Source organism: Aotus nancymaae, unplaced genomic scaffold (genome assembly GCF_030222135.1).
Source record: "Aotus nancymaae isolate 86718 unplaced genomic scaffold, 86718_ANA_hifiasm-v0.15.2.pri h1tg000072l, whole genome shotgun sequence".
Classification (NCBI taxonomy): Eukaryota; Metazoa; Chordata; class Mammalia; order Primates; family Aotidae; genus Aotus; species Aotus nancymaae.
The window spans coordinates 18458675-18471283 of NW_026988487.1; the positions used below are offsets into that span (position 1 = coordinate 18458675).

Below are 12609 nucleotides of genomic sequence, written 5' to 3' on the forward strand. Positions count from 1 at the left end.
GCTGGGATCGTCTCCATGTGGTTCTTCTATCCTTTGTGCTTTTTGTGGAAGGAGTTGACAGGCAAGGGAGGTGGGTCTGAAAGGAAGAAATGGCCAACTTGGCTTCAAAAGAAGCACCACCAGAGGGCACATATAGTCCTCACCACCAGGAAGGATCCTGTGCTTGAGGCTGGCCAGGGGGGAAGTAAGGCTGAGTGATATTTCATATCTTGCCTTACTGAGAAGTTGATCGTCAATGAGACTTTTAAGACTGAAACACATCTGAAATGCACTCTGAGCCACACTAGACCATAAATAAAAGGGAAGGAGCCTCTCACATATCAAGTAGAGGCTGAGGGTTTTAAATAAATTTTTATCCCACTACTCTCAAAGACTCTGCAAGATACCCATTATTGTCTCCATTTGTAGGTGATCAGTAAAAAGTGAATTTGAAGATCAAATCCAGATCTATCTGGCTCCAATGCCTATGTCTCAAATGCTTATCCTCTTCATGTCTCTTCCAGGTTTCACAATGGTCAGAAGTTTCTGAAAGTTGTGGGCATGGGGGTAACAGAATGGTCCGTGGCTACCTAATCTACCATTCCCTGAGTTATGCCTGGAACTCTTCCCTAGCTAGGTCCCACTTATGCTTTAGGTCTGCTGCTGATTAGATGAATGAATTTACAAGGTACTTGTTCTCCAATGTGGACGGAGTAGTCCAAATCCTGGTGAAGTAAGGACAATATATGTACTATTAACAGCTGACACCAAAATCTCTTTTAAGAACAATACTATTTGTTTGGAATATAATACATTCTTGGGGGTGGAAAGTGAGACCACCCAGGAACATGCGTATGAAGAGAACTGATCTTTGAGACACAAGGTAAAAACTTGCTTGCTACTCTAGACAGAGAGGAAACAAGAAGAAGAAAAATGAGAGGTGATGAGGAGACAGAGTGAAAAGCTGAGAGGTGCAGGATGTGACGGCCCAAACTTTGAGCTCATGAGTTTACTCAACTTATGAAATTCTTGGTCCAAATAACAATGTCATAAATCTATGAAAGGACGGAGCTTACGCTCAGGTTAGCATGGAGTAGAAATTGGACCTCAGGTGTGAAGATCAGGAACTGAGGTAAGGAAGTCCAGGAGGATGTCAGCAGTCAAGAATTCACAGCAATCATGGAAAGAACTCTGGACTCCCATGGGCCTTGATTTGGTGGATTTAAGCCAGTTTTAGTACATTCTCAAGGGATATAGGGACTCTAGCTGAGTTCTACCAAATTGAACTTCTAGCACTTTCCAGAGCAAGATGAGATTCAGCTCAGACAAAAGCATTCTGTTTCCTGGGACCTCAGAATGAAAGTATATACAAAGGCTACTAGGAAGGATCTGTTGATCATAGACCAAGATGCCTCTTGGAAAAGGTACTTATTTGAATATCTTAAAGATGACAGCTACCCATTCCTGCAATATGATCCCACAGCAGTGTGGACACTGGTTTCCCAGCGGCTTAATCATGAGGTACACAAGTTTAATGGCTGAGGGTAAAGGTCAGAGCCAGAGATTCAGGGTCTGTGGGTGCATCATGGTGTCACCACCCTCAGGCTATCAACCCACCTTGGACTTCTGCCAAGGGGAGACGGGTCTTGGGGGGAAGGGACAATCTTAAAGAGCAAGTTACTCAATGAACTGAGTAACTGGAGTTCCTGGAGGGGCCTAGGGCATAAAGCAGAGATGCCTTGGCCTTTAAGAGACCTGGGGCCAGGCACAGTGGCTCACGCCTGTAATCCCAGCACTTTGGGAGGCCGAGGTGGGCAGATAATGAGGTAAGGAGATCAAGACGATCCTGGTCAACATGCTGAAACCCTGTCTCTACTAAAAAAAAAAAAATACAAAAATTAGCTGGGCATGGTGGCACATGCCTGTAATCCCAGCTACTCAGGAGGCTGAGGCAGGAGAATCACTTGAACCAGGGAGTTGGAGGTTGCAGTGGGCCAAGATCACGCCACTGCATTCCAGCCTGGGAACAGACAGGATGTGGCACAGCTGCCTCTCCACTCACCTTGGCTTGATATTGACAAGACATGGGAAAATCTGAGAGCTGAGATGATGTCACAGTTGATTTCTTTCCTGTCTCTATGACCTTGTAATGCCAAGGAGCCATTGGATGACAATAATTTACTTAAAGCTTAAATACATTTAAATTCAGAAAATTGAGCAAAGCTGTCTTCTAGCTGCTTCAGTAAAATTTTAAACTTTTGTGAAGCATAATGAAATAGATTCTGCTAATCTAAAGCTCTGTGGCCACATCAGACACCCAAGTTTGGTAATGAGTGAGGCCTCTGGAGCTAGAAAGTTACAACCATCTTTGAGGGAAGAACTTTGGGAAATTTAGAGGTATATATATTAGTGTTTACAGGTAAGCTAGCCTGTGATGACAATGATGATTTTTCTTTCCATCTGCCCTTTAGTTAACCTACATAAAAAGAAGCCATTGTTCCCCTAAGCCTATTTCCAGTTCCTGTATTCTCCTAAGTTATTCCTGTAAGCACATCTTAGCAAATTCTGCTGGCAATAGAATGTGTCTTGGTCTGTGAGAGGTGTCCTCACATCAGTGTAAGCACAGGTGAGGGAGAAATGGTGGAAGTCCTTCTTGCAATTAGCTCTTCTTGCTGTTCTGTGCAAGAGCCCTTCTTGGACAGCTGCTTTTGCAGCATCTGTCTCTTCATCATCATCACATTAGCTAGTATTTACCGGAGCATTTTAAGTGTGGCAAGTACTATGCGGACCAGTTTCCAAGAATATTTCCACCTTATTTCCTATAAGGTGGTAAATATTCCCATCTTATTCAGTATAAGGTGGCCTTTTTTCTTTTTTGGCCTCCATTTTATAAATGTTAAGTAACTTATCTAGTCACTAGCAAGTAAGTGAAAAGCCAAGCCTAGTCTCAGGTCTATCTGACTTGAAAGTCCCTGCCTTTAATCTCAGAAATTGTTTTCTAGTCACAGTCCTCAGAGAAGAAAATTATTAAAATAATTGTATTCATTCATTCAACAACAACGAAATATCTACTATGTGCTAAATGCAATGTTAACAGTCATAACTACAAAGATGAACATATCATGGTCCCTGACCTCAGGAGGCTCATGGTCTAGGCGTGCAAATAGATGGTTATAAAAGAGAATGATAGGACAATTGCAAGCATCTCAGCATTAGCATTATGGGAACACTAAAGAGAAACAATTCTGCATTGATGGAAGGAGGGGTGATAGAGTTGAGAAAGAAGATGAGCCTTAGAATTCTTGAGATTAAAAGCGAAAAATGAAACTCAGCTTGTCCAAAACATATTTCTGCAGGGTTTCCCATCTGACTGTATGGTATCACCAGCTATTTCATTTCTCAAGACAAAAAATTCTAAACATTTTATTTACACATCCCACTCTATTATTCTCCACATCCAACTCATCACTAAATTATGTTAAATATCCCTCCCCAAATTCTTTTGAAAACATCTACTTATCTCCAGAGACATAGCTATCATGCTAGCATAATCTATCATCATTATCTCTCACTTGGATCTTGGCAGTAACCTTCCAACTGGTCTTCTCATTTTCACTCTTTCTTTAAGCTTTCTTTTCTCTGCAAAGACTAATCTTTTACTCATTGGGACCACATTGTTTTCTAGTAGAAAATTTACATTTCTAATATATACTTTAAAGTCTTTACTAAATCCAACATTTGGAGCTTCTTGATGTCTATTTCTATTAAATATTTTTTTTCTTGCCTTTAGATCAGAGTTTTCTGTTTCTATCAATGTTTAGTAATTTTTGTTATATTCTGGACATTATGGATGATATGGCATAAATATTCTCGGTTCTGTTATCTTTCTCTGAAGAGTGTTCAGTTTTGTTCCAGCAAACTGTTCAATTTCTGGCTGATCATCTTGAAGATTTGCTTTTATGCTTTGTTGGTGGAGGAGGAATTCTGTGGTATTCTCTAATCTCTAACTTCATAGTACTAAAATTCAAAAATTCCCAGTGAATCTTGTTAAGGATTGTTTTTAGGCTTTATTAGAATAGGTCTAATGTAGTCCTTATTCATGGACCAAGTTCAGCAAACTTTCTCTTGAGGGCCAGATAGTAAATATTTTAGGCTTGTGAGCCATATGGTCTCTGTAGCAAATAATCAGCTCTACTACTATAACTTGAATGTAAATGAATGGGCAGGATGTGTTCTAACAGAACTTTGCTTATAAACACTGGTGGCTGAATGAAGAGCCATAATTTATTTGTTGACCCTGCCTGAGGACATGGTCCTTACTCTTTTTTTTGAGATGGAATCTCATTCTATCACCCAGGCTGGAGTGCAGCAGCTCAGTCTCAGCTCAGTGCAACCTCTGCCTCCTGGGTTCAAGGAATATTCCTGCCCCGGCCTTCTGAGTAGCTGGAACTACAGGAGTGCACCACCATGCCAGAATAATTTTTTTATTTTTAGTACAGATGGGGTTTTACCATGTTGGCCAGGCTAGTGTCAAACTCCTGACCTCAAGTGGTCCACCTGCCATGGCCTCCCAAAGTGCTGGGATTACAGGCACGAGCCACTGTGCCCAGCTGACATGGTCCTTATTCTTAAGTCATGGCTTTCTGATGTCTTAACTGGATCTCCAGGTGTTAACAAGGTCTCTGCACTCTGAGCAAGAACCCCAGTATCTTCTAGCATTACTTGATCTCTAGTATTTTTGCTCTACTCTCAACTTCATAACAGCCCTTCCTGGTAAGCTTTTATGCTTTCTCCCTGTGTTTGTGCAGCCTGGGACTCCTGCCACAAAGATATCTGGAGTCCCCTTCTTCACAGCTCCCTGCTTTGTCATGGCCTACCCCACAGATTCCAGTCACTTCAGTAGTCCCAAAATCTAATTTCTACTTCTGGTCAGTGGGAATGTCATGCTCTGTTTTCTAGCCCATCACAGCTAGAAAATTGTCCCTAGATGAAGAATTGAAAAAACTGAGACCTCACTTCATAATTTTCCTTTCTTTCAAAGATCATGGTCTTGCATTGCCCATTGCCCTTGCCAGAAAGCAGTTTCCTTATATATTCCGTCTAGTTTTGTGTCTATTTATGGCAGAGGGCTAGCATAGTGCCAGTTTCTCCATTATTGGCAAAAGCAGAGATCCCCACATTCATACCTGCCCTTTTCAATATATTTTCTACTCTGCAGCTAGAATGATATTTCCATCTAATCATATCCGGTGCCCTCTTCAAAATTATTCAATGACTCCCTATTGCTCTGAAGAAGGATGTAAGGAACAGTATGGGTTCTTGCCCATCAGTAAATTCCCAACACACAGTGTAGTACCTGCCTTATGATAGATATGTCTATGTAATAACTATTTTTGAGTAAGTGAATGAACAAGAAATAACATTTTTGGCTGACAGAACAACATAAGCAAAGGCAGGGTGGCATAAAATAATATGGGGAATAGTGAATTATTTGGTAAAATTCCATCTCAAGATGCTGACTACACATTACTCAATGGCTTTACATGCAGAAAATGTGGCAATTGAAGACCAGGATACTACACTGCCATTTTTTTTTTTTCAATTACCAAAGGCCTTAAACCATTTGCTCAGCATGAAGCTCTTAAGATGAATAGAGCTGTCTAGGCAAGGCAAGGAAAACTTTCTTGGACCTAGGTTGGCTGTGTTCACAGACAGACAGATGGACATGTGCGCAGGCAGAGGGAATCATCAATTTGCTAAAAATAACATCTCAACTAGTTTTTCACAGAAACCCTAAAGGAAGAGAAAACAGATCGATAGCAAGCACACCACTTGTGTAATGTTGACGTCCTCCCTTGATCAGAGGAAGTGAAATCACCTTGGAGACCGAGTTCTTTCACAGACAGTAGAGGAAATGACTAAGGCAATTGCTACTTTGGAACCAAGGGAGGACCCAAAGGATTTATGAGATGATTAAATAAATTTGACAGGAAATTTTAGATAAGGAAAATGGACATTTATGACATTTAGGGAAGGGAAAAACAGAATTTGGGCAGAAATGTATCTAGGACTTTTTTGAAGGAAAATTTTTTTAACCATTTAGAGGAAAGACAGATGTGCTTCTGTGGTTTGAGACTTTGGAAATAACTCAAATGAGGTCAAAAGTTCTCCGAAATGTAGTTTCAAAACTGTGCCCTAGAAAATATTCCCAAGGTGAAAGATGCAATGAATGTGACATTGGAGGTCAGCAGAAGACAGAAATTCACATTGATTGGGTATCTTCTGGGTGAGGGCACACTGCTTGGGGCGGGCTTTCCACCAGTTAGCTCATGTTATCTTTATAACTCCATAAGTTAGGGTCTATTATTCTCAGAAGTGAAAAACTGAAGCTTAGATAAGTTAAAGTTTCTGTCTGAAGTCACACAACTAATATACAGCAGAACTTCAATTCATATCCAGATTTATCTAATTCCAAAGCCCATAAGTCTTCCAAAATACCACATCGCTTCCCTGGTGTGCATCCTGCTTTTGCATGCAGTAGTAAGTGGCATATTTCTGGGCAGCCTAAATTTTCAGAGCTCAAGCCTTTCTGTTTCCTTGACCATAGGATATTGAATGCAACACTACAGAGAAAAGGGAGCCTCATTATGATGGTATGTTGGTCATTTCAGAAATGAGAATGATAGGGCCCACTCACTACTGATAAGAATTCTTTCCATTTCCCCACCCATGAAGACCAACACTAGAATTTATGGATATATGTATGTATACATGTCATGGCCGAAGACCAAATTCCAGCTTTACCCTGGAGTCCTGAAGACTCAGGTATAACATCCATGCCTGTGTACTTGGCTTGACATGCTTGGGTTTTAAAAATCAGATAAAGAGAGGTTTTGATCTAATGTAGAACTGACAGCATTGGAAGGTGCTCTCTAAGCTTAGTTTCTTGCTGTGCAATGCAACGTTTACAGAACTCATTCCCACCTGTGGCAAGGCAAGTCCACTTTTCATTTGTGAAGGGTCTTCAGCCAGGCAAATCATTTGCTTCGGTGATAGAAACAGAAGATTGAATGGAAACAAAACACAGAAACTCTTGCTTGTGGACTCTTCTCCCACTGTCTGCATCATTTGGAGTGCTGCAATTTGCAGGAACATCATCCATTTTCTCATACACGTTGGGGTTTTGATTCAGGCAGACATAGGGGGTGTGAGCTAGAACATATGCTGGTGTGAGTTTGGATGTGTGTGCTGAAGAGCAGGCAGGAGCCTGGAAAAAAATATGTGCAAATGTGGCAGAGAGCAGAAAACCCAGCAGGAGTTGCTGGTTTCCTAGCAATCAATGACCAATTTCCCTTCGGGGCTATTCCCAGAAGTGCAGATCATTTCAAAAATAGATGCATGTCTTAGTTCCGTTATTGACATTTTTTTCTACCGAAGCCTGTGTGCACAAGCATCCCTCTGGTGAGATCTTAAGATCTTGGATTTGGGTCTTCACATTCCTGAGACTCCTCTTCGAAGTTTCCTCCTCACTTCCCAGACTTCTCAGGTTTTATCTCAGGATAGCTCTTCCAATCCGGAGTGATGAAAGGATTTCTTCCGGGGAATCAGTCAGTGGCAGTTGTTCTCAGGATAGTCAGAACCATCCTCCAAGACTCAGCTCAAAGTTTGCTTCCTTCAGGAAACCCTCTTCAACCTGCCTGGGCCAAATGCCCCTTTCACCTTTATCTGCATTTCCAAATTTGACCTTTTCTTATAACACATTTTTATTTCTAAATGGCAGTTTTTATGCAGAGGCCATCTTTCACAATAGACTAGAAGCTTCTGGGTTCCACCTGATTTATCTCTGTTACTTTCTGGTGCCTGGCACAGACCTAGTGTATGCCAGGTGCTTAGGAATGCTTGTTAAATGATTGAGCAAACATACAAAGCCTCAGAGATTTCTTATGTGCCTTCAAGTTGCCATTCCTATTCCTAATCATTTTCCAGCCTTGTATTCCCAGCCTGGAAAAGAAGCAGACAGAAGGACCACTGTCTAGGACTGATGGATGTCATTGCTGCATCAGTGTAGGATGTGAAATGCTACCTATCCTGGAGGGCCACCACCAGGAGACAGCACACCACACTCTTGTGCATCAGAGTGAGTCTTGCCTGATAGGGGAAGTCACTCTTGGCACCTCACTTGGGAAAAAGGAGCCTCTCAGACTGGAGCTGGCATGTGATATGCCTGGGGGCTTCCTGCAGAGTGGGACTCTAAGGCTTAGCCTCCAGACAGTTGAAATATGAGGCAGCTCCTGGATAAGGTGGCACCTACTTGGAGTGGATCCAGCAGCTAGCTAGGAGGTGGGGTATCAAGCAAAGGGCTTAATGGGTGGCTGCCTCTGATAACATGTGGATCCCACATTCAGACCAGAGGATAAGCTGGGCCTGAGTGTGACCCTCTTGATTCATTTTCTGCATTCCCTTAGTATTTAGGCAACTTCCCTGCATACCATAGCCAGTTACAGCTGCTTCACAGAAGAACCACAGGATTCACCGGCTTAGGCCAGTGGGCCGTGGGAGGAGCTGTTGCTGGAGATTGCTCAAGGGAATGGGAACTCTTGGGCCAAAGGAACCATGATGGCACAGCTAGTCGCCCCTCAAATGGGGGAAGCTTCCCTCCAAAGCTTAAATCTCCAGAATTTTGCTACTTGAAATGATGAAGTTTTCTGCTCAGATCTTCTGATAAGCTGGAAGACAGTGATACTTCAGTTAGCACAGGACAAGAAGATAAATGACATTTGTTCAGTATTTGTCCTGTGCAAGACACTTTACATGTCTGCTAATCCAATCTGCCTAGCAATCTAATGATGTAGATACTATTTTTCCCATGTTATGGTGGATGAAACTGAAGCCTAGAAAGAAGTGACTGCTCACAGGATAAACTGGGAATTAAATCCAGGCTTCCTCATTCCCAATCCTGGCTCCTTCTGATTCTTGCATTTGAGGCATCTGTAAAAATGTGTGGTATAGCTCTGCCCCCTCCGGCTCCCCATCCCCAGAACACCACCAGAGCATTTTTCACTAAATGCTGAAGGCACTCTTGGCCTTTATTTTTGTAAGCTGCATAACCTTGGTGATTCCACCTGAAACTTCTGGAGTGCATCAGGCTGAATGAGAAAAAGCACTCGGCCAGATCCAACCTTGTAGCCACTGCTCCCAGTCAAAGAACAAGTGAGGGGCCAGACTGGAAATGATCTCAGAGACCCGCATAGCTTTTAATATGGGGAATCCAAGGCCACATGGGGAGCGACTTGTCCGAGGCCATCTGTAGCAAAGGAGATGGGCGGCGAGGTGGGGCAAGGCGGGTGCTACAGCCAGGTGACTCCTGGCCATCTGCCTTATTTCTTGGATGCTTCAACCAGCAGGAATCTAGGGCTTCCCTTCACTATTGCCATTTGGAGAGCCAGGTCTGTGTTTAACTACAGACATGCATCTCTAACTCTGGTACCAGAATGTTTCTTATGGGATTAGATGGCTACAGCAGAACTCAGGGCCATAGGCCTGACTCTGGAAGCAGGAGTCACAGGTTCCTGTGGTGGAAGGAGCACTACGGCAGCCCCCCTGAGGAGGTAAGGCTGAGCTGATGCACCACACGGTCTAACGGGCTGAGATGAACCCGATAAAGGCACAGTGCTCTGAGACATACAGGCATGCTGCCTTGTCCCCGTCTGTCTTTCTCTCTCATTTTAAAGCCTGCATCCCTGTCTCCAAGTCAGCAGTCCAATTAGTGGAGATTTTTAAAGAATGCCTCAATATTGAAAAGCAGAAGTCTCAGTTAAGGAGGCCCGCCCTGACTCGTTAATCCACTGGTCAGTTTGCGGTGATTCTGGTTGAAGTTGGCTTTCCCCGTCACCTCCAGCAGTGCTGATTTAAGGGGATCGAGCCCTCAATCCCAGAGATTAGGATCTTTGCCAGCAGCACCTGCACAGTCCCTGGGTCAGTGGAAGGTCACATAAAGTACAAAACCCTGTTGGGTTTCCTGAGTTAATTATCCTTTGTATTTGTTGTCTTTCTGCAAATCGGAATATCCAAGGGTTGCAGAGGCTATCCATGCCCCTGAGGAGTGGTGTGCAATGGCACCATCTGCCATTCACACCTCGAGGTGCTAGCAAGCCACCCCTAGCCTGTGTGCCTGGCTTGCCCTTCCCTTAAACTCTATCCTGCAGGATCTCTCTCTCTCCCTCTCTCTCTCTCTCCCTCTCTCTCTCTCTCTCTCGTTAATAATAACTAGCCTTTGCATATGAGCCACCCAGCTCTGTGGGCTGGGAACTTCTACCCTCATTGCCTTCTTTGGGTTTTCACACAGTTATAGGAGTCAGAGCAGATATTCAAATTCCCATTTTACAGGTGAGCAAGTCAAGGTTCTGGGAGGACATAACAGCTGGTAGGTGGCAGGGCCGGGACTTGAAAGCAGAACTTCTGCCTCCACATCTGAGCATTTCTTTGTACGCAGCACCACCCCTGTATTCCCTGTACCATGATTTTCTTTGTGCCTTGCTCTCTGTTGTTTTCTGGAATGGTCCTTAGAGGTGGAGTGGACAGCCCATCTGCCTTACCAGTGTCCATGCATGCCCTCATCTTCCTTACCAAGAGAACCCAGAACTAGTTCAGAGATCCAGGCCTCCCACCTCAGGTGACTTCACCCCCAGATTGAGCTCAGGATAATCCCATTCCCCTCAACAATGGGAAGGGCCATATAAACCAATTCTGTCCAATAAGAGAGGGAAAAGGATCTGTGAGGAAACTTCTGGGAAACCTCTCCTCTCTTCTAACAGACTTATAGGAGGAGAGCTTCTCTTCCTCCTCTGGACACTGTCCTGTCTGTGTGTGGCACTCAGGACTGCCGAAGACATCTAGGTACCCGCCTGAAGCTGAAACCAGCACCGAGGATTCCTGATTCCTGGGTGGAGAGCAGCCTGGAGCCTGAGCCCTTGGCGGCATGGTGAGTGTTGACTGTCACACCCGGGGTTACCTAACTCTGAACTTCCCGTGATGTGAACTCAGGAGTGTTCTTACTACATATGCCTGTTAGAGTGTGGCTTCTCTGCTTGTTGCTGGGAGCACCCTTCCTGGCTGGGATCAGCCTTCAGGTACCCTAAGACCTCCTCACTCAGCTCTCCCTTCCCTTATGTCTTTCTCTGTCACTCTGCCTCTGTGCTTTTATCAGGAGGGTTTACACGTAAGTGGAAGTTCTGCCTAACTTAGGACAAATATTTGGAAGAATTGAGAAAATTGCATTTTGTTTGTTTGTTTTTAATATTAAGATTCCTTGTGTAGGACATATTATAGATATGGGGTACTAGACAGCCTTAGGAATGGTAGATCCTTTTATTTTTCCTATTAATGAGCCACCTTACCTACAGTCCCTGCTGGTCTCTTCCCACTAACTAAGGCTGATTGAACCAGGCAGGAACACCCAACTCTGGAGAGAATCATTTGGGCTGCCAGCTGTCCTTGCATTGTGGCTGCTGCTAACAGAGAAAAGATGAGTAGGCAACTACTAATTTGTCGTCCGAGGACTTTGAACTAAGGGCACAGAACATACTGTCAGCCAGTGGAGGGACAGACATACACACACCTGGGAGGGCATGGGCAGCTGGGTATGCTATAGTACATGACCCCTTACAGCAGAGCAGTAATAGAAAGAAGGTTTGCAATGCTCCTGAGCCACCTGGAACCCAAAAGCCCTTTCAGCTCCAGGCACAGTAATCTCTATCTCCAGGATTCCCTCTGCCACCCACCCCTTGTAATAATCTCCCATGATTTAAGATGTCTTCTCCCTGTAGCTAGATACCCACTCCCTGGCACGACACACAGGCCCCTCTGTGATCTTCCCAGCCTGCGTCCCCTGCTCTCTCAACCTGCTCCTCTTAACTGCATTATCTCCACTCATCTACGTGAACCACTTCCTTCCACGTCTTTCTTCTTTCTGCCTCGATTCGTGCCATTCCCTCTGCTTGGAATGTCCTTGCTCTTTGTCCCCTGGTGAGATCATGTTCATCTTCCAGAACCCAACTCCTGCAACTCCATGATTATTTCAAGCAGATACAAGTATTCCTTTCCTCATTTTTCTCCTGTATGTATTCATTCGAAATTTGTGTATTTAATGCCTACTGTGTGTGCTGTTATGACTACAAAACAAGGCTGGAGGAGGAAAGAGTGGCAGGACTGGGGTGGCGGTGGTGGCTGCTTCAGTGAGGACCATAGGGGAGGCGTCTCTGAGCTGAGATCTGAAAGTGGTGAGAGTGGCCTCATGAAGGTCTGGGAGAAGACCTTCACTTCCAGCAGAGGGAACAGCAAAGGTGAAATCCCCGGAGTGAGAACAATTTTGAAAGGAAGACAGCAAGTGTAGCTGGAGTGTAGAGAGTGAAAGTGAGTCAGAAAATGGGCGGGTGGGAAATTATGCAGCGTTTGATAGCCTCACTGGGCCATTGTAAAGAATTTGAATTTGGTCTAAGCATGAAGAGAAATTCCAGGGAAGGATATGAGAGGAGCAGGTGCCATGAACTGACTTGCATTTTAGAAAGATTCATTTGGCTGCTGGGCTGTGGGAAGGTAAGAGTAAACACTGTATTCCAGGCAGGATGGTGT

General features: G+C 44.1%; 1 protein-coding gene across 1 annotated transcript in view; it reads right to left on the minus strand.

Annotated features, from left to right (window-relative positions):
- Positions 1 to 12609, minus strand: part of ASIC2 (acid sensing ion channel subunit 2) — a 1063183-nt gene that overhangs the window by 520779 nt on the left and 529795 nt on the right. The gene's annotated exons all lie outside the window — the stretch shown is intronic.